General features: G+C 40.6%; 1 protein-coding gene across 4 annotated transcripts in view; it reads left to right on the forward strand.

The window, feature by feature from the left end:
• Nucleotides 1–27,072, forward strand: part of SLC24A2 (solute carrier family 24 member 2) — a 271,443-nt gene that overhangs the window by 120,895 nt on the left and 123,476 nt on the right. The window lies entirely within an intron of this gene.

The raw sequence follows: 27,072 nt of genomic DNA on the forward strand, positions 1-27,072 counted from the left end.
GGACAAGATGTCCTGCATTGAAAAAACATAATGGTTTTAGTAGCCCTTTAGACAGGGGAAAAAAATCTGCTAGTCAAGAGAAAGTGCTATTTTGTTACCGGTACATGCTGTTCCCGTGAATTATTGGAAATAAAGAAATATATACTCTCTACACTGCTGGGCTTTCATTCACTCACATTGTCTTTTTAGTTAAAATTTTTTAAACTCTGCACTAAAAATATCTTATAGTTGCACAAACAGAACTAGAAAATGATTTTTATTTTCTTGAGATATTAAAGGGAGCTTGCACTGATCCTTAATGTCTATATTCCACAGTTTCCCCACACTTCTCCCACATTCAGTTGAGGAAATAAAAACAAGATCCTCTCTAGTTTATTTTAAAATAATGATTTTTTTAAAACAGTGTCGCACTTTGTTGCCCAGGCTGGAGTGCAGTGGTGCAATCACAGCTCACTGCAGCCTCAACCTCCCAGGCTCGGGTGATCGTTTCACCTCAGCCTCTTGAATCGCTGGGACAACAGGTGCATGCCACCACGCCTGGCTAATTTTTGTTTTGTTTTGTTTTGTTTTGTAGAAATGAGGTCTCCCCATGTTGCCCAGGTTGATCTCAAACTCCTGGGCTCAAGCGATCCTCTTGCCCTGGCCTCTCAAAGTGCTGGGATTACAGATGTGAGCCACTGTGCCTGGCCAATAATAAAAATGAGTAAGATGTGTCATTGAAATGCTCCAGAGGACAGCATCATATTACTTATAAAATATTTTATAAAAGCTAACCTCCGATTATTTGCATACCATATGCTCTTTACATATACTAACTCATATCATTATCTTCACTTTTAACAAATGAGAACACTGGCTGGGTGCAATGGCATACCCCTGTAATCCCAGCACTTTGGGAGGCCGAGGTGGGTGAGGTGCTTGAGCCAAGGAGTTTGGGACCACATGGAGTCTGGGCAACATGGAAAAACCCTGTCTCTACACACACACACACACACACACACACATAAATTAACCAGGCATGGTGGCCCGCACCAGCTACTTGGGGGCCGAGGTGGGCAGATCGCTTGAGCTCAGGAGGTCAGGCTGCAGTGAGCCATGATCATGCCACTGTACTCCAGCCTGGATGACAGAGCGAAACCCTGTCTCAAACAACAACAATAAATAAGGAAACTGAAACCTGTGGGGTTAAATGATTCACCCGACGTCTCTTAGCTAGTGTGTTGCATTATAGGCAATACATATCTACTTTTGCCTGATTCTAAAGCCTGTTCCCTTAGAGAATTCTACCACCAATGCATTTCAACTGAAGTCTATTAGGTTTAGATCAATCTTGATAAACTTTCATTCTCACAATGACATAAACACCCACCCAGTTACCAAGGCCAGAAACCTGCATCCCAGCTGACAGCCCCTCACCCTCGCCCCCACATCTGAAGTGCTATCTGTCTTCAGTTCTGCCTTCTCAACACCTCTCAAAGTCATCAGTTTCTTCTCATCTTCGCTGCCGCTAGGTGAGCATAAACCGCCTACTTTTTTCTTGGACAATAGCAACACTTCTAAACAATCTCCCAGGCATTCCCCTTTATCCAGGGCCATGCCTTGCAAAACTCACCTTAGATAGATGGTGTCATTCCCCTGCCTACTGCTTCTCATCGGCTTTCCTCAAGAGCAGGCGAATCAGATACTGGCAAGAGTGAGGGCCTGCAGTGTCAACAGCCACACAGCAGGCAGCCTTGAAATTCTATAAGGACGAGGAAGTATCCTTAGAATCAGCAAACCTGGTGTTCCCAGGCATATTCGTTTTCTAGGGCTGCTGAAACAAACTACCACAAACAGGGCAGTTTAGAACCACAGAAATTTATTCTGTCGTAGTCCTGAAGGCTAGAAGTCTGACATCAAGGTATTGGCAGAGCCATGCTCCCTCTAAAGGCTCTAGGGACCCTTCCTTGCCTCTTCCTAGCTTCTGGGAGTTGCTGGCAATCCGTGGCATTCCTTGGCTTGCAGCTGTATCGCCCTCAATCTCTGCCTTTATCGTCATATGGCCTTCATCTCTGTGTGTCTGTCCTCTGTGTCAAATCTCTCTTCTCACTCTCCTTATAAGGACACCAGTCATTGGATTTAGGCCCACCCAGATCCAGTATGACCTCATCTCAACTTCATTACATCTTCAAAGATTCTGTGCCAAATAAGGTCATATTCACAGGTACTGTGGATTAGGACTTCAACATCTCTCTTGGGGAGACACAATTCAACCCGCTTCACCAGATTTGCCTGCTAACTTTGCACTTTCAAACCTTGGATTTCTCATTTATACAACAGGAATGCTAATATCCAATTTTCAGGGTTACTGTGAACATCAGACTTCATGTGTGTCATGTGTTCCTCACAGTGCCTGCCTCATAGAGACCATGCTGTAAATGGCAGCCGCTTTACAGCCAGACTTTTTTCTTTAAAGATCTATTTGTAAGCTAACTTCTATGCTAAATGCACCAATGAAACTTACCATTTAAAGCAACCCTGCATCAAAGCTCTTGTGAAACAAAGAAAAATAATTTTCCTAATTTATGTTTTTATTCTGACTTCTACATGCTGAGTGTCTTTATAGCAGGATATACAGACTATCACAAAACAAACCAAAATCCAAACTCAAATTTTAGGTTTATCCAAGGGTGTTAATCTATGCGTGATGTGACTTCAGACTAAGCTGGCAGAGAAACTGATTGAGGAAACCCATCCATGTTCCCTACATGGTCATGAGCATTTCAAGGTGAGGCACCACAGCACTCAGGATGGCAGGTGCAGCTAAGAGCAGCCTTGCCATCTCTTTTCCTTTTTTATATCCACCTGCTTATTAGAAAGAGAGACGGGATACTGGAAGGGAAATCAATTCCTCTTTGCAGATTCAGATCTGCACCCTGGTGCCCTGCTGCCATCAGGCTTGTTACTAGCAGCTTCAGTGTCTTGCAGTTGGTCTCAGCAGCCCCGGGATTCCTGTGATAGCAGCAACCATGGTGCCAGGCATATGCATGCTCAGTTTAATCAGTGCTATTAGGCAATGTTTAGGCAGATTCCATTACAGAGAGTGGCAGACGCACTTAATGAGGGAGAACTCATCATTGCAGAAGCAGGAGGGCACAGTAAAGCAGTTTCTCACACTCAAAAGCTGGAGTTGACCCCTGCTCTCTGACAGCCTGACTGCCTGCAGGACATGGACCCAAGGCCTTTACTGCTGTTCTGATCCATTCCCAGGTCCCCAGGAGCCTATTCTGTTGACAAGTCAGGAGGCATCTTCTGTCACTACGGTTCATGTTTGGTAGAGTGGGGAGGGGGCAAGCTCTGCTGGTGGGGGGACTGCAACAGAAAAGACCTGTGGCTATGCATTGTGCTCTCTCCCGTGATCTGTATAGACACTTCGCCTGAGCTAGGGTTTATCTGAAGCGATCGGAAGGCTTCTGCTCTAGAACTTTGTGGGAACTGGGGCCTCAGCACAAAGATCAGCTTCAGGGACACACAGACCTGGACTCATTCTTCTCGTGGCACTCACTAGCTATGCAGCCTTGAGCAAGTCTCTTGACCTCTCTGAGCCTCTTTTTCGTCATCTGTAAAATGGGGGTAACAGCACCTCGCTTGCAGGATGTCGGGAGGATTAAAGTTCCGTCTTTTCCTTTCCTGTTCCAGGAAATGGGCCAGTATATTGGGCAGTTAGCCATTTACCTATTTTGCAGGTGATAAATGCAGAGCATATCTTAAGTCAGAAACCTATTCTCTTTCACAATTATAAAGATCAACTGATATTTTGTTTAACATATGCTATGTAGCATTCCTGCATTCATTTTACAGGGACAGTCTTTGGTATTAGTGATCTAAAACCAGTAAGACATGGAATATATACATACACATACACATACACACACGTGCACACACAAAACAGCTCATGGGGCAGTGAATGAAACCAAGGAGTAATTGTGAGTATATAACATAAATTTTGATAAAAGATGTCCAGAAAATTGGCATTCAATCAAATTGAGAGGTGGCAGGGGACAGGGTGCTTTTTGAAAACAGGTGTTACTTTTCAAAAGAGAAGGGGAAAGAACATTCCAGGCAGAGGTAACAACATGTACCAAGATGAGGAGGCCTGCAATGGAACTCCCGGTTTAGGGACTACAGGCATCTCAGTGTACTCTGCAGAAAATTAAAGCACACTCGTTGGTCTCTGTCCAAGGGCTTGTAAATTAGTTGAGGGGATGTGTGCGTGCCTTGGAGGGTAACTAACAACAGGCATGGTGATCATTGCAAACTGACAGAACAGAGAGAAATGTGAGTAGGAGCAAGAGCTGAAAGCAACAAGTATTTGAGTCCACTTGTGTGCCAGGAACTATCCTGTCCTTCTCAGAACGTGCGGTCCAGTATTGTACCATCCAGTATACATGGCTACTGAGCCCTTGAAATGTGTCTAGTCAGAATTGAAATGTGTTGTATTAACATACACATACTCTCTGGTTTTCAGAAAGCTGATGCCAAAAAAAGTAAATATCTCATATCTCATTACTAATTTTACATGTTGAAACAATAATAATGTGGCTATATTTGGTTACATTAAATATGTCATTAAAATTAATTTTACCTGTTTCTTATTACTTTTATAATGTGGTTACTAGAATTTTCACAATGACATGTGCAGTTCACATTATATTTCTATTGGACAGCAGTTGTCTAGAGATCAAAAGATCTTAGCCAGGAATAGCAGAGAAGGACATGGAGCTTGAACACTACTGCAAAGAATGAGTAAGGCTCAGGTCCACATAAAAGTGAAGGGTTTGCCAGAAGAAGGAGAATATGGTGGAATGTACAAGGTCTATATAGGTTGTCTGGATGGAACAGGTGAAAAACTCTTGGCAGTGTTTTGATAAAACAACGTATTTTGAGGAGTCTACACTCACATAGGTTGATAGGCTTCCTAAGGTCAGTAAACAGACTTGCCCATTATTGGCAACAACGATGGAAAATTACAACAGGAGGATCCCTCATCATTCGTTTTTGATGGTTTTGTAGTCAGGGGTTGCATTTGAGAAAATTAAAATGCTAACTCATGATTAAAGTTTTGAAAAAAAATGAAAGGATTGATTATTCCTGTCACACCCTTTATTTGGACTTCCTTAACCCGATGACTTCTTGGAACTATAAATGTAAATAAGTTCAAGGAAGATATGCTCCACATTGATACTCTGCAGCAAGAAATACTGAGCTGAATTGGTCCAACATCACATTTTTCATTCTTGGTTTTAAAATACTTAGAAGAAGGGTATCCCTGGACCTGATGATTTTACAATAAATTCTGACATTTCTTTAACCATCCAGAAGATGATAAAGCAAGACCCTGCATGGATATGATGCTGGGGACTTTCTCTAGTAGTTTATGCAGAGATGTCAGTGATATTTAAGGGATTCATACTCTATAACAGGCAATGTGGTTAAGGATTGGTCATTAGAGGTGTCGGTTAAATAACAAATACACAAAAATATATTAATATGGAAATAGATAAGTCATGGGTGAATTAACTTGTATTGGATGAGGAAGAATCACAAAAATAAAAGGGTTATTTAAGTCTAAGTGCTGGTAATGGCAAGATTTTTTGCCATGTTTCTCTTAACCAGCAAGCGTATAGACTCACACAGGTGAAGTTTCTTACAACAGCGAAAAGCAATAAATCCTATATGCAAGGCCTGTAAGTATTTCAAACACTAGCTCTTGTAGCAGCAACACAGCCTGCAGCTGGCAGGCTCTGGTGTACTAGCCATACCCCACTGGGCCAGAATTACTGGATGTCTGAGTTCAGACAGACATGAGTTATGAGCCATTTATTAGTATGTTGCCTTAAAAAAATTACAGAACCTCTCCAAGTCTCAGCTTCCTTGTCTGTAAAAGGGGGTCATAACACTACCTATCTCATAAAAGTTTCATGAGGGTTACATAAGATAACCTGTAAAGTGCTTTGCCCAGTGTCCAGGGTTTGAAAGCTGGGGGTGTTGGTTGTGCTAAAAGTTCTAGAATACACTTTCCTTTCATAAGAGGAAAAATGGAGTCTCGCAATCAGGAAGCAGCCTTTTCAGAATGAAACGCTTTCCCTCCAAGGCTTCTAAATCATCCAGTTACTAATACAGTGCTTTCCCTGTTACTGCATATTAAAGCACAAGGCATCCGAAGTAGAATTTCCTCAATCTTTTTCTCTACTAAGCTGCTCCCTCACCTGTCCCCCTCCTCAAAATGACAGTGGTCCATCCCAATTTTCCCTTTCTGGCCCTCTCTCCTATCTTTTGAGAACTTTCTCACTTTTCAAGTATCTGTATGGAAAACACTTTAAATTATTTCCAGAGAAATGTCTGTTTTCATTGGTGCCCTGAATCACAACTGACCTGCGGTGCTCATTAAATGAAGGATTAAAGTACAAGGATAAATTTAAATGCAGTGAGACATAAGGGTTAAGTTGTCACTGAGAACCTCCCTCCCCTCCACCCATACCTGCTTATATGAATGAGTCACTTCTAAAAATAGTGTCATTCTTAAAAGAAATGGTAGAGCAATCATTACTCAGACAGCAGCTTCCTCCACCTGCTTCCCTAGGGCAGGAACTGGGATATGTAGAGACAGAGGCACTGAGCTGGTCCGGAAGGGACAATAGGCAGAGAAATCCTGTGCAGCAGAGGAAAACGTTCAGACCTGTATCTTTCATCCGTTTGCTTTCTCTTTCTTTTTCATCTGGAAGAATTCCAGCTTGTCAAGCGGCCAGTCTATTTGTATTCAAAAAGGGCTTGGTCCCCTCGCAAGTCTCTGCCTGTTCACCGTAAAAATGAGGATACTGTCCGGTAGTTTTAGGCATGGATGGTAATAGAGGTCAGCACCTGAGCGCTTGCCCGGCTGCTCTTCTGATGGTATTCATGAGAAACTCTCAAGCATATTTGAAAATCCTGACCCCTGTGGGCCCTGGATTTCACTTGCACCATTCCAAGTGTGTCTGTGCCTCTTCAGGAAATTAGCTCGCTTGAGAGCTCACTTCTCATCACAGCTCTGCCAGTTAACACAGACCCACCTGGTCTGAAAATCAGCATGTCATCAGTGTTAAAAATACAGTCTGCAGCCCTAGTCTTCAGGCTAAATGGCACTAAGGGAGTTAATATAAGCACTATGTAAGTTTTACCCATGATTGTTATTAGTATTATTTAGAGGATAAGCGTTTGAGTTTTACCTTCACAGTCCTGAATTCAGTTCCTAGCCTTTTCACTTTAGGAAGGTTAGGGACCCAGCAGAAAACATGTAGCACACTCAAAAAAATAATTGAAGAGAATTTAATGAAAGGACTGTTTCCAAAGATATAAGTAAACGTATTTGTTCCTTAGGGCTGCCATAACAAAGTACCACAAACTGAACAGCTTAAAACATAAGTTTATTTTCTTACAGTTCTGGAGGCTAGAAGCCTGAAATCAAGGTCCTGGAAGGGTGATGCTCCCTCTGAAACCTGTAAGGGAATCAGTCCTTCCTGGACTCTTCTTAGCTTCTGGTGGTCACCAAGAATCTTGGGCATTCCTTGGCTTACAGCTGCATAATTGGAATCTCTGTCTTCATTCCCTCTGTGTGTCTCTCTGTCTTCCATGACCATCTTCTTCTAAGGACTCCACTCATATTGGATTAGGACCTCCCTACCCCTTATCTTAACTAATTACATCTGCAACAATCCTGTTTCCAAATAAGATTGTATCCAAAAGTACTGGGTGTTAGGATTTCAACATATCTTTTTTAAGGGGACACAGTTCAACTTGTAAACAGTAGAGTTCCGGGAAACCAGCAAGGGTCCACAAAGCACTTGGGTATGTTCATTGCTTGAAGGTTCAAGGGTGAGAGGGTAACTGGAACCCTCTGATACCTGTGGCTGTAGAAAAGGGCTGCTGGACAGTGGCATTGGGGAGAGAAACCAACCCTTGGCCTTTTACATCTAGACAGAAGGGAGCTAAGAAAATCAGTATTCTGGCCGGGCGCGGTGGCTCAAGCCTGTAATCCCAGCACTTTGGGAGGCCGAGACGGGTGGATCACGAGGTCAGGAGATGGAGACCATCCTGGCTAACACGGTGAAACTCCGTCTCTACTAAAAATACAAAAAATTAGCCAGGCGTGGTGGTGGGCTCCTGTAGTCCCAGCTACTCCGGAGGCTGAGGCAGGAGAATGGCGTGAACCCGGGAGGCGGAGCTTGCAGTGAGCTGAGATCCTGCCCCTGCACTCCAGCCTGGGCGACAGAGCAAGACTCCGTCTCAAAAAAAAAAAAAAAGAAAAGAAAAAAGAAAATCAGTATTCTGAGCTCTCTCTCCTCCCAATCTCTGGTCTCCTGGGTCTCCCACTGGTGTCTCCCATTGATTGAGTCCAATAGGAAGCCCCAGGGCAGGAGATCATTGATTCAACACCTAAATGTTGGCCTCCTGGAGCATACAGCAGAGTGAAGAGAGTGAAGATTGGGTATGGAGGGGCAAACAGAGAACAATTAACCTAACCTGCTAACTTATCCAAGTGTCAGTTTTCCTGGCTGTAAATGGGGGGTAATAGTAGTGCCTGCCTCATAGGCTTTTTAACTTGGTGCTCAGGACATAGTAATAATAAATGTTAGCTATTGTTTTATTATGGTTCTGATCATCTTCAAATGAGCCGGCTTCCTCACCACCACCTTATGAACCTGGTAAATGTGAGGGCTACAGGTATCACTTTTGTGAATGGATACAAATACAGAAACAGGCATTTTTCCCATCAATGTGTTCTGATATTTTAAGTCATCAACCCAAGTGAAAGTTCTTTAATACTTGTGACCTCTACTGGCCAGAGGGCAGCTTGGGCAAAGGTTGGGGTAATTTCCATAATAGAGAAAGGAGCAATCCAGTGCCTGATGTACATTGTTTGGGGGATGCTATGGTTTGTAGCCTTGGGAACTCACAGTCTAGCAGGACACAGACAACTCACTACAAGTAGGAATCAGGGATATTTTAAGACTCATAAGAAGTTCTCCAGCCTGGGCAACATAGCAAGACCTCGTCTCTACAGAATTTTTTTTAATTAGCTGGATGTGGTGGTGCATGCCTGTAGTCCTAGCTACTCGGAAGGCTAAGGTGGGAGAATCACTTCAGCCCAGGAGTCCAAGTCTGCAGTGGGCTGGGATTGTGCCACTGCACTCCAGTCCTGGATGACACCACAAGACCCTGTTTCAAAAAAAAAAAAAAAAAGTAAATAAAAGACAGGGTTCTGCAATGCAACATCTGAGAGGATTTTGTGGAAAGGGTAGTGTTTGAACTGAGCCTTGAAAAAACAGGATTTGGGCTTATGGAGATTAGGAATAAGGGAAAGCAACAGCCTAAGCAAAGTCAAAACAAGTGTAACTGGTCAAAGAATACACAGGGAGGGTGAGAACAAGTGGAGGGAGAGCATTAGGACAAATACCTAATGCATGCGGGGCTTAACACCTAGATGACAGGTTGATGGGTGCAACAAACCACCATGGCATATGTCTATGTAACATACCTGCATGTTCTGCATATGTATCCCAGAACTTAAAGTAAAATGAATAAAAAATAAAAACATGAAAAAAAGAATACATAGGGAACCGTGAGTAGATCAGACGGTATAAATGAGATTGTGGGAGAAGGAATAAGATATCAAACAGGATCACAGAGGAAATAAGACTTAAAACAATAATAGTGGGGGATGGAGAGCCAGGCTGAGTTTCCACCTAAAGCATAGCACTTAGTACATGACAGATGTACCACTGGTCATAGCCGGGCATCTGTCATGTTCTGAATGTAAACAGACTCTTCTTCAGTCGTTGTTTAAAGGTTCTTCTAAGATTGAGTTGAGATTATAATCTGGAGTTGAGAGGCAATTCTTAGAAGCCAGAGATGGAGGCGGTAATTCAGCCACTGCAAAGGGAAGAAACACAAAGCCACCAGCGAACAAACTGTCATCAGACAGAAGGCAGGTACCCAGGAGCTTCTGAAGGGCCAGAAGGAGTGTCACCCTAGTGAATCCCTGAAGAGGTGGGAGGGGAGGGATGGCAGACACGAGGGAAGAGGTTCAGCTCTGCCTGGCAGGTGAGAGGTAACGGTGGATGAACACAGAAGCTGGGAATGGGGAGCAGGAGGCAAAAGAGAAACTGACACATTTCAACTACCACAGTTGCAAGGAAGGAGAAGAGTAAAGAGAAGAAGGTGAAGGGAAACCATGGCTCCATATCAGATTTCAAAAGAGGAGGAACTGGGAAGGAAATGCAGAGAGATAAGAACAAGGAACACAGAAGCGGCCATGAGTCTTGTCTGTGGTGCTCTGAAGGTGGGGGATAGAAACATAGGAATTTTCCAAATAGGAGAAGTGGGAATCTGGAAAAGAGATTAAAGAAAATAAATACTTGAGGAGGGGTGGTAGGAGAAGGATTTCCATGAGAGTATTTGGGATCAAGAAATGATAAGAGAGTTGAATGAATAAAGAAAGACTTGGGATGGAAAGTGAGACATTAGAATAAAGGTTTTTAGACTGACCAAACACAAGAGAAAATAATCCTAGAGTTCTGAAGGCCAAAATAAGTCACATAGGTTGTGGTAGCTGCAAACAGAGGATAAAGTCAGACTGATCTAACTTTAACAGAATTAACCACACATAGCACTCCGCACTTCCCAGGTATTAGTTTTTAGTATTTCCATTTTCATTTTTTATATTGGTTGTAGCCTTGACAACTACAAAGACTTTTTATTCTGTTCATTGCAGTATCTTACATAGCAATTTGACTTAAATAAAAGCTCTCTCTATGGAAATCATCCATTCCCTGGTTTAGAGAGAAACACAATCTGGTTCACAGTATTGAATCTGACAGTCTGAGGTCTTGCACAAATAATTCTGCAAGGGCCCACTTGTCATAATTGCAGACAAGAGTTTAGAACTCCAACTGGGAGACAGTGATTTAGGCTCTGCAGGGGCAGTTAGAACAAATGACTACCTGTGATCCTTTTTCAGTATCAAGTATGGCACCTTTAGATGGGAATGTTAAACATGAGGTTGTCAAGCCACAGTGCCCTTCTCCCATGCCTGTGGAAGACATCACCAGTCAATCTCAGCCGCCTCTGCCACTGAGCCCAGCCAGATATGAACTCAAAATTGCTCTCAGCACAGCACTCAGGCAACTTCCACCCACCAATTGCAAGTGGCAGGGGAGTTGAAACCCATTATCCACCAGCTTTCTTACGGTTTCTTAGAGGAAGTTTATATGACTGGAATTCACATCACTAGACAACTCCATCAATCTGTAGTGAATTAAAATTTTCACCAATTAATGCACTGATACCTTATTCATCCAGCCTTGTCGCCGAATAAGAATTATAAATACGTACGTTTTCCAGATAACTGAAATCTGTTCACTTCAAGTGCCATTTCTAATGGAAGACTTTCCAAGGAGTCCTCATTACACCCTTCCCTGCATAGGAAATAGAGTCCATTAGGCATAATTTAACCTTTTCTTAATTTAAACTTTCATTTTTGAACATATTTTTTGCTCTTGTAAAGATGGCGTGAAAGTCATCTGCCTCCCTTCCTATCGACTTCTACGTCTTTAGAATGCCAATGGACCAGCTTGCGACAGTTTCGTTACCTTCTAGTTTTCTGTCCAACGCTATTTAGGCTGGATGAAAGGCCACCAAAAACCTCGGGTAACAAAGAATGTTCAATCATGAGCTCACTTCCCACATACTACCAAAACAACAGGTGGATGGGCTTTGTGAAGAATTCTCCCCTCTGTGGTAATAGATGCTTATTTTTCCATACTTCTGAATTTGAGATAGTGTTACACAGTGTAAGGCCTAGAATTATAATTTCAAGGTGAATGGACTATTTGGGCATTATGCATTACCTAAAAATTGTTTTCTTTTGTTTTGTCTATATTATTTGTTTTGTCTACAAGAAACTAATATGAGTCACAGGTGATAAGTAGGTTACAGGTTGTATGCAATGAATATTTGCAAGGAAAGTGACTTTTCTGAGCTTGGGCCTGAGAAAATGAGGGCATGATCACTCACATGCATGTTGCAGACATGGTTTATTAGGTCCCTTTTGTTTGTCTCCATAGTGAACAGTCATCCTTGCATTGCAGTGTGAGTACGGAGAGCCTGTGCCAGGCATTTAGATGACCAAAGGGAATAACTCTGGGCTGAGCAAAGCAGTTGGACATCAGTGCAATCATGGAGCTAGGATTATAAGCTGGATTGGAGACACTGGGGGCAGATTCAAAGGGTATACATAGGTAAATGTAAAAAAGGACAGCTACCCTCAAGGAGGTCACAAAGAATTACCAGCTGGTGCAAGATTCCCAGACCTACCGGACAAATGTTAGAACAACATGTTATGCCATCATTTGCCATGCCCCCTTCCTCTACCTAGAATGAAATTCTCAGATAATATATCTAAGGGAGAGGAAAGATGGAGGAGAACCTCCAGATTCCACAGTGGAGCAACCGAAATGGCAGAGAAGTGGTGCCACTAACCAGTTGAGGAGAAAAGCATGTTCTCCAGGTGGTCAAAAGTCATGGTCTCTCACACAGGAGAAAAGGCCGTGATTTAGGAACCCTTAGCTTCCTGGGAGCACACAGGTGCTGAAGGGCAAGGCAGCCAGGCCAAATGTCAGGATCACACTGAAGCCAAAGGCCCAGGCAAGACAGAGTACAAACTCATGCTTATGCAAGCGGCAAGATGGATGCATCTCAGAAACATGTGCAAAAGCAGGATATCAAAGGCTACATTCTATATGATTCCACTACATTCTGTATGATTTCCATCCTATATGAAAGTCTCGAAAAGGCAACACTGTAATAACCAAAAGTGGATCCATGTTACTTGGGGTCATAGGTTGGGGATTACAAAGGGCCATGGAGAAACTTCTTTGAAGTGACGGAAATGTTCTGTATCATGAGTGGGGTGGTCGTGGTTACATGACCTTGACATTTGCCAGAACTCATCAAATTGTGCACTAAACATGAGTAACCGGTATGTAAATGTTGCCTTAATAAGGCAGTTTTTTAAAGTCAGACACATAGTCTGGCATAGATGTAGAATCACTCACAAAACACCTTGGCTCTGAGGCTGCAAATTTGAGGACCAGCAGGTGAGACTGGATACAGGGCATAAGGGAGATTTCAACATTTCAAGCATCAGCTGTCACACTAGAATGTTTATTCCACAAACATGCCATTGCACAACTACTATATGCCAGGCATTGTGCCAGGGCCCAAGGATACAAAGATGATAGAGGAATGACAACGTTAAAGTCAGGACTTGGAATAAAAGTCTAAACTCAACTCCAAGCTCAAGATTCTACTGATATTTGTTTGATATTTTGTATCAAGCTTGTCAGCATGGCCGTCTGGGTAACTCAGGAGATTAACTTTTCACCTGGGAAGAAAGCTATCAGAATGAAGACTATTGATCAGCATTGGTAAATCAGGAGGATATGCATTCACACACAGGGATATTTATCCATGATGAGCACTAGCTTATAGTTGCATCCATTCAGCACACTTCTTGAGCACCTATCATGTGTCAGGCACCAAAGAAGACACATATATGAATGACTCCCCAATCTCAAGAGGATTATGAAGGGAGAAGACAGTCTTACTACTGTGATCATAGTCAATGATGGCACGTGATCAAGTGTCCTAACAGAACATCAATGAGCTACAGCACACAGGAGAGTGTGAACTCACTTCTGGCCATGCTGTTGAGGAAGATTGCAATGACAAGTCTTTTGTACTCTGGTCCCTTTGTTATCTGAGACTGGGCTCTGAGTGTAAAAGGCCTCTGTCCTCAAGGGAAACAGGCTTACAACTTAGCAGTACATGTTCAAGTTTGGGGGGTGAGCAGTGAGGCAGCCTAAGGTGAGCCAAGTTTATAAGTCATTTTCAGGTCTGAAATTGGAACACTGGGGGTAAACCAAAGCCAAGTAAGATGCCCTATGGGACAGGTTGCCTTTTCCTTGGCAGATATTGAAACAGGATGTAAAAGATGGAGAAGAATGGCATGGAGGGCAAGGTTTGTCTCATCGTTCTGCTCACATAATCACAGTGCCTGGCATATAGCAGGGGCTCCACAAATACTGGTTAAATGAATTGAATGGATGAATGATCATTGAATCTGGTGAAATAAACTACAAAGAGGAAAAGCTGATATCATGGATGCTAATTTTGAATAGGCACAAGGATCTGAACAAGGGTGATTGTATTAAATTCCTATTGTTACCAATACAAATTACAACCGAATTTGTGGCTTAAAACAACACATGTTGATTATGTTAAGATTCTGGATGTCAGAAGGCTAAAATCAAGATGTTGGTAGGGCTGTGTTTCTGGAAACTTCAGAGGATAATTTATTTGTCTGTTTGCCTCTTCGATCCTCTAGTGAGACTGAGCTGCATTCCTTGGTGTGCGTCCCCTTCCCCGTCTTCAAAGAGCATCACTCCAGCCTCTGGTTTCATGGTCACACTTCCTTTTTCTCTAACTCCATCGCCTCCCTCTTATGAGGACCCTTGTGATTACATTGGGCCCCACCAGATAATCCAGAATAATTTTCCCATCTCAAGATCCTTAACTTAATCACATCTGCAAAGTCCCTTTTGCCATATAAAGAAACATATTCACAGGTTTCTGGGGTTAGGACAGGATACAGACATCTTTGGAGACCAGTATTAGCCTACCATGGTAATGTCAAATTCTAAAATGTTATCTTCACCAAACAAAAGCCAGGAGCTAGAGGAAGTACACTACCTCGAAAACTGATGAAAAGTGAGAGTATAGTAGTCAGTAACCTCTTATCACATACAGATTAAACATAAGGTACTACCAATTAGCTTTAGCAATAGAGATTCAGAAAGATTTGAAATTCCTTTCTATGCAGAACACTTAGTATAATTTTATGGAACAAAGTAGTGTGAGTATCTCCTGTAATCGAGCAATTTACTTGTGAAAGAATTCACTCACATAGGACTGCCCAAATGGAAGAGAAGAACCAAGATTTGCAGGGGAGGAAACCTGTGTGGTCTTTGAGAGAAAGAACTTTGAATGAAACTAGGAATGAAAACTGAGTTGTAAGAGCGCGCAGCTGCTGAAGCCTGTGGTGCGTGTCATAGAGAAACCTGTAAGAATCAGGAGTGGGTCGGTGCTGCTACTGCAGGCACTGTCATGGGTTTGATGACCCCAGTAATTTTTAGGGCCCTCAATCCTAATCTTAGCTTGATCCTAAACTTCCTCATCTGTGAAATAAAGGCATTGATTGTATTATCTCTAGGGTATCTGACAGTGGTATGTTTTTGTTTTGTCTGTTGACCTAATTTTAAAAAGTAGTGAAAGTTTGCTTCCCGTAGACTAACACTACAGGGAGAAAATGGGGAAAAGAGAGAAAGAAATTGAAGATGGTGGGGGTGGGGGGTTCACCAGCAGCAAACCATATTTCCTTAGTGTCTAATGTCATGTTTTTCCCAGCAGGCCTCACTGGTTACAGTGTGAAGTGCTGTTAAGAACACGGGTTCAAAGTTAGACTGCCTGGGTCTCAGTCCTCATTCTATTCACCATATGATCTAGGGCAAGTTGTCTAATTTCTCTCTGTTTCATATATTTGTACATAAAATAGGAAAGATAACATCACCTTCACCATTGGGTTATTATGATAATTGAACTAGGCAATATATGTAACATGCTTAAAACAATGAAAAGTACCTAATAAGTACTATTGCAAGTATTTGCATCTTTATAATTAGATGTGATTAATGCTGTCATGGTTTCTACTTACGGTGTTGTAGCTTTACTTAGAGGGCTTCTTTCATACCATAGTATAACTGCAGATGAGGTCATCGGGGCTTCACATCTGTGCTACCTAATACTATTAGGTCTACATCTGAGCTTGTTTCTGAAAAAGTACTAATTTTCCAGTTTTAAAATTTTATAAGGTGGCACATTATTTATCTGTGAGGGATATAGACATCTTACCAATACAAGTTGACCCCTTAGCTATGAGATCTCTTCAAATGTAAGCTAAAGACATAGTTATCCTCTTCAGAAGCATTTCAGCCCTGCCGACAGAAGTGACTTTATAGACAGCTATTTGATGCTGGCATACACACACGAACACACACACACACACACACACACACACGAAGCTGATGTTTACAATGCCTGTGAATTAATTTTTATTTTAGTTGTGAATCCTAGTTGCTGTTTGTTTCTGTATTTTTATTTGTGTGTGTGTGCACGTGCCATGTTTTGTTTACTCTGCAGATGGCCTGGCTGTCTGTGAAAAATTGATCCACTCAAGAACATTGCTGGCTGTTTTTAATGAGGCCAAGGTCACAGCTTCAATTCCCATTTGGCCAGTTAGCTTTGCCCTCGCTCCCTTTCATAGCCACAGGCTGCTCCCTAATCATCACATCCAAGCTGTTTCCCTGGGATGGGAGGCTGATGGGCGCGGCAGATCATCAGGGCTGGTCCACAACTACAGGCTAATCACGTGATGGGCCAGTGGCCCAGCAAAATGGTGGCTATGGTCACTCGCCGGGTTGTTCTTCTTTGTCTTCGTGTGATCCCTACTTAAATTTCCCCATGCTGGGTACCTGCAGAAATCCATTTTGGGCTCTGTTTCTCTTACCCAATGGACACGATCATTTCAGCATCCATCCCCTTTACTGCCAACAGAGACTCCTGAGACCCAATTAGTACCATTATGCTTTTGTCTTCTGGAGGTTTTACATCTTTGGTTTCCTACATTTTCAGCTTTTGAGTCTGTTGCCAAAGAATCTACCAATAAAAGCTTACATTTATTGAGCATTTACCAGGTGCCAAGACCCTCTATGTGAATGATCTCCTTTCATCTTCAAAATACCCTACGAGGTAAAACCCAATATTCCTTTTTCTCTATGAGGATCAAGGTTTAGAGCAAACTTGTTATGTTATGTCACGAGTTGTGCCCCGCCAGAGTTAGGATTCAACTCTGCAGTCTGCTTTCAGAGCCTGTGTTCCTTGGCCACTGTGCTATGAGACTTGCCTAAGAGCATGGCACGCTGAATAGAATAGCTAGCAACTGGATAATTACTGCAGATTCATACTGCTCTGAATTCAGACCTCATTTGGAGGGATAGCTCCTATATTGTGTCACTCTTGTTGGAGTTAGATCCAAGATAACCACCTGGCAAACTGTGCTAATTGGACAAGTTCTTTATGTGCCAGTAGTTAAATCTTATTTCTTTGCACTGTCCGTATTTCTTTGTTGAACCACATGCCACTGGGAATAAGTGGACCTAAGAAATGTTTGATTGTACAGAGAAGCTTGAACATGCTAGTACTGGTGACCAAATGAAACCTATGTTTGAGGAAGCCTTTGATCCAGTTGTATTCTCTCCAAACGTCAGTGTGTACTAGACCATATTTTTGGCAGTGATTTTCAAATGCTGAAAGAAAATCCACATTGAGGTCTAAACATAGTATTCTCACCAACCCCCCCCCACCCTCACCCCTTTTCATGAACATATGGTTCTAGTGCCTTAAAAAGCAGTATGGTACAACATCAGTGCTTTCTTTTTAAAAGTGCACTAGTATTTTCTATCTTTCTTTCAATTTTGTAATACCCAACATATTTTTGTGTGTAATGATTCAAGCTACAGATCAACATTTATTATCTGGAAAAAAAAAGTTGAATATTTCTCATCGATTATCATGAAAGTAAATTCAAAGAGCCTGCTCCGTCATCTCAAGGGTACAAAGTTTTGTGTACCCTGATTATCGAAGCTATTTAGCTGTAAGTTCCAAACCTTTGACCACTTGCAGTTTTTACAAGTTGGCTAATATTTGACACTGATTCCTTTTTAGTTTCTAAATTGGTCTGACTGATCCTTGACCTTGGAACTTTTCTAAATGATGTCCACTTTTCCCATCACTCATGTTTTCCAAAGAATTACTGTTTTTTTGGGGGGGTGCGGGGGGGCAGGTAATCAACCATGACAAAATTCACTAGGCCCTCTCATTTTGGAATAAATATCTTTAGGCCCAGACAGTTTGAGTGAAATCAGCTTTATTAAATAACTTTGAGTCATTTCCTTCCCTATTCTAGCTTTCTGAATCTGTCAACCCACATGGGTGGTCTGTGTGAAACTGAATACAGATTCAGTCTGTGAAACTGAATACAGATTGACCCTTTTATAGAATGTTTAAAAAACATAAAACCCAATAACCAACCCTAACCTCTTAATCTTAAAAGTGTCCTCTTTAATTAGATGTTCCTCCTTGTCAGTGAATCAGTGTTTACCTCGGTTCCTCCTGCCCAGTAGAATTAAATAATGCTTATCCTATTCTAACTAATTCCCATTTAAAATAGTCTCCTATTCTGGGCTTTCTTTCTACAGGTGAATTTTATTTTCTTCACTTCTCCTTAAGTGACCTGGTTTAGTTGCCTTGTTATGTAGCTTTCTATTATGTTGGTGTGGGTTCTAGTTTTAACCAAATTGATTCTTTTAATTACCTCAACTTTTTCTCTTGTGTTTTGAAAGTATCTCCATAAGTGCCATCCCACTCCTTTGGGTGCTTGGATTTCGGAGAATTTAGGGGTTTCTTTAAACTCAATTTCCTCACTGAATCTCCTGCTACCTCTCTGAATTCATTTAATCTGACTTTTTGAACTGTATTATTCTTATTTGGCAGATTTCCTTTTTTATTAGAATCAGACAGATGTGGCAGTACCACTGATTAATTGGATGGCCTTAGAACATGTTGTTTAATCTTGCTGCACCTCTATTCCCCATATGGATAATGAAGATAATAATATCTGCCTTAATGGGTTGTTAGTCTATTGTGTAAACTAATGATTGCCCACTGCCTACTCAGTTTATGCCACTTTAGTTAATGTTAGCACCATTTTTATTCATGAGAACTAGTGAAAAAGGTTGTCTTGGCTTGGCTAGTTGGCTCTTCGTCTTTTATCTTTCTTTCTTGCCGTCTGTACATGTTCCCTGTCACTACCACCAATAGGAAGAGGAAGGAAGTTCAAACTCAGGGTTCACAATCCTTATTGGAATATTCACTATAAAATAGATATTGTCCAACTCAAGTGAGATACCCTATAACCTTGTTTATTGCAGGCCTTCTCTTTGTGCTGCTTGTGAAATCAAGTATTTTTTCATCTACTGATAGAAGTTAATGATTTATATAGAGGTGAGAACCTATATTCACTTAAGGGATTGGCATTAACAATTGAAATATAAGTGGTATCTAATTGATTAACTTGGTAATCATTCTTTCCTGCTGGTAATACATCTTGTTTGTTTTCCCCTTTCATCTAAATCCAGAAATGTTCTTCTCGTATTTGTATATGTACATGTTGTCCTGCCCTTAAATTGCCATTAATGCCCCATTTCTCCATCCCCTCCATGGCATTGCTAAGCCAGTAGCCATGTTCTGGGCAATGCTTGCTGCTATACGTTGTCTCAGGGACACCTGCCACATGAAAACGTAGCCATGGATGTCCACATGTTTCTCATCTTTCCCAATGCTTCTTACTTCTTCAATTTTAGAGACCTGTTCGTAGTCTCGTCCTCTTTGGCCAAAATTTCCAGTGAAGAAGACATAGGAAACCTTAATACAGACCACCTCTAAGTTATCAAGATAAAAAAAAAAGGGTGGCTTTGAAGAGTTTTAAAAGCTAAATATTTCTATGAACGCCTTTAATAAATGCTTACTTTCTATAGGGGATACATAGATGTCTGAGACTCCTTGTCAAGGAAGAGTTCACAACCTAGTAGGGAAACAGAAATAAAAATAAGTTGGTAATCAAAGCATGCCATGAATCTTCCTATAGTAGAGAGAGACTGTGTGTGTGTGTGTAGAGAGAGAGAGAGAGATAAATTTTACCTGGGAAAATCTTGGAATGATTCATAAAAGTGGTGAGAGTTAAAGAATGGATGGAAATTTGACAGACTTCTACAGAGGAATGGGCCACAGATAGTATTCCAGTTAAGTAAGGTAAAGAATTGATAACTCCCTTCCCTCAATGTGTGTGAGTGTGTGTACATGTGTACATATGTGTTTTGGGATGAGGGAAGGAATTGTAATGGGAAATACATACCTGAGAAAATTGGTTGCAGCCATACTTTTAAGGCTATAAATGCCACAAAAACTTATTTTCACTCTAAACATGCCAAGGAAATAATGCTGTCGGAAGAGGGAGAGAGAGAATAGGGAGACTGTGTTTATATCTTATTCCTATCTGCTTAAGCACACCCTTGAAAGAGGAAAGGTTGTTATTATCCATCAAAATCTTTCTGGTGAAACAGTATGTCTGTCAATCTATTCCCACCCAATTTGAGGCCCTGCACACAGATCCATCCCTTACAGCAATGATCTTTCTTTAAAAGGCAAACCTGGCCTGACATCACTGATATTTTGAATTCAGCATTCAGAGCTTTAGAGAAATTTCTCTCTGAAGGAGAGAAAGTGTGTCAGCCCTGAAGTGACAGACCCTGCATGCTGCTGAGAAAGATACGGGTTTTTGTGATAATTTGTGGCAAGGGCAATTTCAGGGAACAGAAATGATCTGTTGGGTAAAAGCACAATTTCTCTTCAAATTTTCTTCAAGGGGAGTCTACAAACAAGCAAGAAACTGAAATGGCTTATATTTTAGTTTGTGAGGAAAAGAAGCATCTAAGAAGATTTATAGGCATGAGAACATACTGATTTGACTATTAGTTACACAAAGTGTCCAGAATTCCTTGCATTCTGATTAGCTGTGTGCCTAGAGTAAGTTGCTTTATAGCAGTGATTGTACAGCTGTATATGATTTCCATGGTGATTTGATATGCATCGTCCCATTTAATCTTCCTAGCATCCATAGAAAGGATGATCACAAAGCTATCAATGGAGAAGCTATAGCCAGAGAGGCCGATGCCTTTCCCAAGATCACACAGGTAGGAAGACGCAGAAGCAAGACACTGACTGAATCATCTGACCCAGGTCCAGTGCCCTGTGTGTTTCAAAGTCACTTCTCTAGGGATCCTTTTCTTCTTCTTTAAAAATAGAGGACTGGACAAGAATAATTGCTTCAGAAATTGTTTGCAGACTAGTAAAGTTTGTATTTGTGATTCATAGTCAACAATCAGTGCAAAGTCTTCTTTCTTGCAGAATCAATATAAGCAGCCCAAGATTGAGGTATGGGGTGTATCCAGAGCCATGGGGTGCTTGGGCCGCTGGGATGTCCTCCACTGTCCCACCCCCGTGCCACTGTGTACTTGGCCTGAGAACTGTCACAAGAACTCACCCGGAAAATGATCACCCATCCCATCTCTATCCTAAGCCCCATCTCTTCCACACCCTTCATTGCCACTATGTTTTTAAAACACATTTTTTTTTTTTGCCACGATGTTTAAAAACCGCACCATGTTTATGTGAAGAATTTACTACAACATATGAAATATGTCCCTATTTTTCTCTTACAGCCATAAACTCACAAACTAAAATATGCAAAATCATAGCCCCGAATATTAATTATAACTATGTAGCATACTATATGGAGAGCAAATAAATTTTAAATCTAAAATGATAATAATAATTTTACAATCATCAGTCACCAATACAAGATATTCCTAAAATGGCAGAAATTCCAGATAGCTTGGTCTTTACAAATGAATGTGAATATAAATTGTATTTATACTGGAACTAAGGTAATCTCTAGGAGCTGGTGTATTACAATGTCCAAGCATTTTTTATGTCCTTGGTAACTTGCCCATCTGTCCATACCTTTGCAGTGTGGAGCTTGAATACTTAAACCATTCTTTTCACCAGTGGACATGAGGAGCATCTAAAAAAAACTATGCAAAATAGAAAGAACAGAGTGGTTTTTTTTTTTCTCACCTTTAAGCACTGTATATTTCTGATTCTCCTTGTATAGTTTCATGCCTGTTCAAATTTAGCCTGAAAAATTCCAATTTATGCTTAATGCATGAAAAAGACCCTATTCCAGTAAATGTACTTTTAGATTTCAGAAATCACAGAATGAGAATACTAATATAGTCATTCACCTAGAAAATGTTTAATGCAAAAAGTAGCATTAATAATAACAAATATTTTATATAAAGAATTTATTTTCTGATATTTACAAGTATTCATTACGCAAAACATGAGAAAGTCTTGTTTTTTAAAAAAATGAACTTTTTATGTTTCAAGCATATTGCTTACATAAAAATATAGAGAAAATATACATAAGCCAAGGTCAAGTGAGGAAAACAGTGAGGACTGTAATTTAAATTTAAACAGGCTAGAATTGGAGATAGAGGGCAGCAAGATGAATTAGAGCACAAACCTTGAATCTAGACTGCCTGAGTTCAAATCTCAGCTTGTTCATTTACAATCGTACGCACTGGGCAAGTGATTGAATATTTCCCTTTCTCACTTCCCTCATTTTTCCCATCTGTAACATAGGGATGAAAACAAAACTGATCTCATAGGTTCACTATAATTATTCAATGAGTAAATCTATGTAAAATACATAGACCCTGCCAGGCACTAGTAAACAATAAATGTTACCTTTAAAAATTACAAACATTTAATAATAATAATTAAATTTTAAAAAAAAGAAAAAAAAATTACAAACATATCTACTTAGGCTGGATGTTCTCATCCCTCAGAAGCCAATCTTCTACCTGCATTCATGTGAATTGGACTGTCCTAATAACTTTATATATTGGCTTCCAGAAGAGAGCAGAAATGAGCAATTCTAGCATCATCTCTCCCCACCACCACAAATGCCATTACTTCTATCGGCATTTCTAATACTGCACCTTATTCTCAACATGTAAATCTTTTCCTTTCAATGGGAGATGCTATTACTCACTAAGCTATAAGTTCACAACTGAGATGTTGAGGTGAACAGGAATGTCTTTAGTTGTGAAGTGTGTCAGATGCAGTTTATTATTCACAATGACTCAAGCGCCCAATTTCATCAACTTACTTTTACAAATAAGGGTAGTGTCCAAGTGATCTCAATACCTTCAGTCCCACTCAGTTGAGTTCCAATGAGCTTCCTCAAGTAGGAAGGAAGCAAAGATGTAAAATTCTATTGAATCCTACAGTCTGTGGATTAAACACATCACATGATGGGTATATCGATGCACAAGTGTCACACATGTCAATGTCACCCTCATGTTTTGCAGAAAAAAATTTAAAGTTGACAACTGCTGTCCTAAGCAACATGTTAATAGGGATATATTACAAGTTCTTTGCAGACTGGAGAGGCATACACAGATGTTCACAGTTATTTTGAGTAAATATATGTTACAGAGAGAGAGCTCAGACATGACAAGTCTGCCTACTCCAAAGGACGGAAGAGAGTTTGGGGCTGTTATCCTGGATACAGTGTCTGTGGTAATAAGCCCTTCTCCATCGTCTGGCACATCTGGATTAGGCTCACTTGCTGGCCCATCAATAGCAAACACTCTGCATACAGAAAAATATACCCCAAAGGATCTATGCTTAATTTGCTGCCACTTTAGGTACATGTCAATCAATTATTCAAATTTAATGGTGGTACCCATTAAGTGTGGAATATGAGGGACTTGTCAAAAAATAAGCTAAATATACTTGATACGAACAAGATTAAAAAAAAAAAAAACGTGAAACCATCTGGCCTGAACAATGGCTCCTTTGATCTCTGCAGATCGTTCAGTGGGAAAGAGGGATTATATGTAATATTTTTATGCTATAGAGAATGAGTTTAGTAAAATGCAGGTGTGAGTAAGATAAATATTTATAATTTTAAAATGGGTAGCATTTAGATAAAATATTCATATTAATAGGGTCATGACAACTTACATTTGATATGCAAAGAGCATTCAAAATCAGTAGTTACTAAACTAAAATTTACTGGTTTTTATCACTGAATAAATTCACTGATTTTTTATAAGGCAGATGATTGATGAATTCATTCAGATATGTTTAAAAAAAAGAATACTATCTGTAGAAGCAGAATCTTGCAGTCACACTGCATGAAAAGTCATAGCGTCACAATCTTATATAAACCACTCTCAAAGGCAAATTAAACAACAAAGCAATCTATCAAACAAACTCTATTTGGTCAATGTAAGCAGGACCCGTAGGCATAACTACTCGTTAAGTGGCCTCTGCATTAGTGAACTTGGCTTTCAGAGGAGTATATATGCTTAGCTTGGAAAATTGACCCTGTGATTTTGGTACACTGCCAGCTGATGTCGTCAGCCCTATGCAGGCCATGGATGCTAAACTCATACATACTGAGCTCCAGCTGAGCTTTGTCACCAACCCTCTCTGCTCTGGCCCCTTTCAGACTGATGACTGGGCACATCTTCACTGAGATCACTCTGCTCCCTCTAATACTAACTAGCTGTACCTACTAAGTTCTGCTGGAGTATTTCCCTCTCTGGTTCCAGGTCCAGCCGTGCAGACCCAGCTGGTAGGATGAGAGAGAATATGTGTGTAAGCCTAAAAGCTGGGACATCTCCTAGTCCCTGTCCCCCCTGGAGAGGCCCAGACGTATTCCAGCTCTTTCCACTCTGCAGCTTTCACCTCCCCAAAGACAAGCCAGTCTCTCCCTATACCCTGACATGGGAATTTAACTCTCCTACTCACACTTCCCCTCCCTCCCAACGACTGCTCCTTCCACTGAGTCAGACCTACCCTAATGTGTGCAAGCTATCCCCTTAGTAGGCCTACTGAGGTTGATGCTGATTTTATTTAAAGAAAAATGAAGGCACATTTTGGCAAAATTGACGGGATTTGCTGGTGGATTGGATGTAGGAGAAAAGGAGAAGAAAACAATAAGCAGTAATTTTTTGGCTTGAACAGCTGAGTAGAATGGTAGTGCCATTCTCTACTGGAAGATAGATGGAAGAGTAACAGGTTCGGGAACAGACATAATTTCCAGTAAACATGTGTTGCTTTCATAGTCTAAACATATGTATGTTAAGTATTCAGAGACGTTTAACCCTGTCTTTGCTAAAACTACAAAAATTAGCCAGGCATGGTGGCACGCGCCTGTAGTCCCAGCTACTTGGGAGGCTGAGACAGGAAAATCGCTTGAATTCAGGAGGCGGAGGTTGCAGTGAGCTGAGATCACACCACTGCACTCCAGCCTGGGCGACAGACTCCATCCCAAAAAAAAAAAAAAAAGTTTAAGCAACTTAAATTAAAAAAGAAATGTGAAGATGTTTTGTAATATCTAAATTTGTGATTGAACTAATTGCAACAGCACAGAGAGAAAGACATCTTTGAAAGTGAACTTTGGTTTTGTTAAGTTTGTTATGCCCACGAGACATTGAACGGAAATGGTGAGTTGGCAATTGGAATTGGATATGCATATTTGAAGGAGATAAATTCAGAACTAGAGATTATGCTGATGGAATGTAAGGCCAAGGGATTGTGTGAGAACACAAGAGGGCAGAGTTCCCAAGACTGAAAAGTTGGTAAAGTAGAAGGACAACCATGAGAGAATCAACAGGAGTAAGCTACATGCTAAGATGTCACATAGATATGCAGACAGGGACGTGGCCACCATCTTTACATCTGAGTGGTCTTTGGTGACTTGGTCTGAACCAGAGCAAAATCACTAGACTGATCATCACCCTCCTAACTATTCTCCCAGTCCCCACTTTAGATCCCCTGCCAAACTACACAGCAACCAAAGCCCACTTTTATAACTTATATCCTATCAGTCATTTGCTTTAAAACTTTCATTAGCTTACCATTTGAACTTGGAATAGAATGTAACACCCAGGACTGGAATTAGGGTAAGGTGAGGATGGCACTCAGGCACAAAATTTAAGGGGCTACCCAAAATCTTGGTCATCAAGATAAATATTTGAATGTAATATTTAAAGAAACAAATTAGCAAACTACAGCTCATGAACCAGCTGCTTATTCTTGTAAATAAAGTTTTATTGAAACCAGGGCCAGGATTAGGGTAAGGTGAGTAGGGAAGATTCAAGTGCAAGGTAAGAGCTGTCTTTACTTAAAATCTTGACATTTTGTTCATTGTAGATTTTATTTTGCACTAATTTTTATTTTTTGAAATATTGCATTATGTCATTTATCTATAATACTGAGTTTTTTGGTACCGCCTTAAATTTTGTCCAGGAGACAAAGTGAGGCATTCATCTCATCCTTGTCCTGGCTCTGCCAACCCCTTATCAAGGCCTATACTTTCCAGTCAACTTGTGTAGCTTTTATGGTCAGAGAACATAAATATTAGTTTATGCTTTCAAAATTTTTTAAACAACTTAAACCCAAGTACTATGAAGGTGTTTTTTGTAGCAGTACAGAGAGAAAGGCACCCAACTTTAATATATGAAAAGATAAAGATTCAACTTATTTTCCAAATGAATCTGCTCTTCTTTATGCAGTGAGTACTCAGCAAGGCACATGGATTAATAACAGCAGGAGAGCCATTTTTAGATAAAACTGATGATGCTTTCATGGAAAGGTTCCAGGCAGATTAAAATTGTATAAGACATAATACTTTTTGACTGCTTAAATATGTTATGGTCATAATTTTATTTTGTGATTTCAACAGAGAAAAAAGGTTTTCCTTATTTATTAGGTTATCAACTGAAAGAACCAGGCAGTTTTAATTTCTTCATTCATCTAATAAACTCAAGTTACTATGCTGAAGCATGAAGGATCTTAGAAATCCATTCACAAGCATATTTTTAAGAGGGCATATGGTTTGGGGCTTGATTAACAGAATAAATATTTGTAGGTTTTCCAAGTTAACAAAAAACCGTTTTCTTTCTCTTAGTCTTTCCTGCCTCTACTATGCCTTATGTTTTAAAGGTTGGTTTACTTCCTCTGTGAATATAACATTGTGAATAAATGAATTCCGCAGAGCTTATAAACCATTGGCTCTCACCTTAGTTAAGCTTTTATATTAGAGGAGATGTGTCTATCTCAGTTTCCCTATGTGAGACTGGGAATTGCTAAGGCAAAATGCTGTTGTCATTACAGATGGCAATA

The sequence above is a fragment of the Macaca mulatta genome, chromosome 15, assembly GCF_049350105.2.
Source record: "Macaca mulatta isolate MMU2019108-1 chromosome 15, T2T-MMU8v2.0, whole genome shotgun sequence".
NCBI lineage: Eukaryota > Metazoa > Chordata > Mammalia > Primates > Cercopithecidae > Macaca > Macaca mulatta.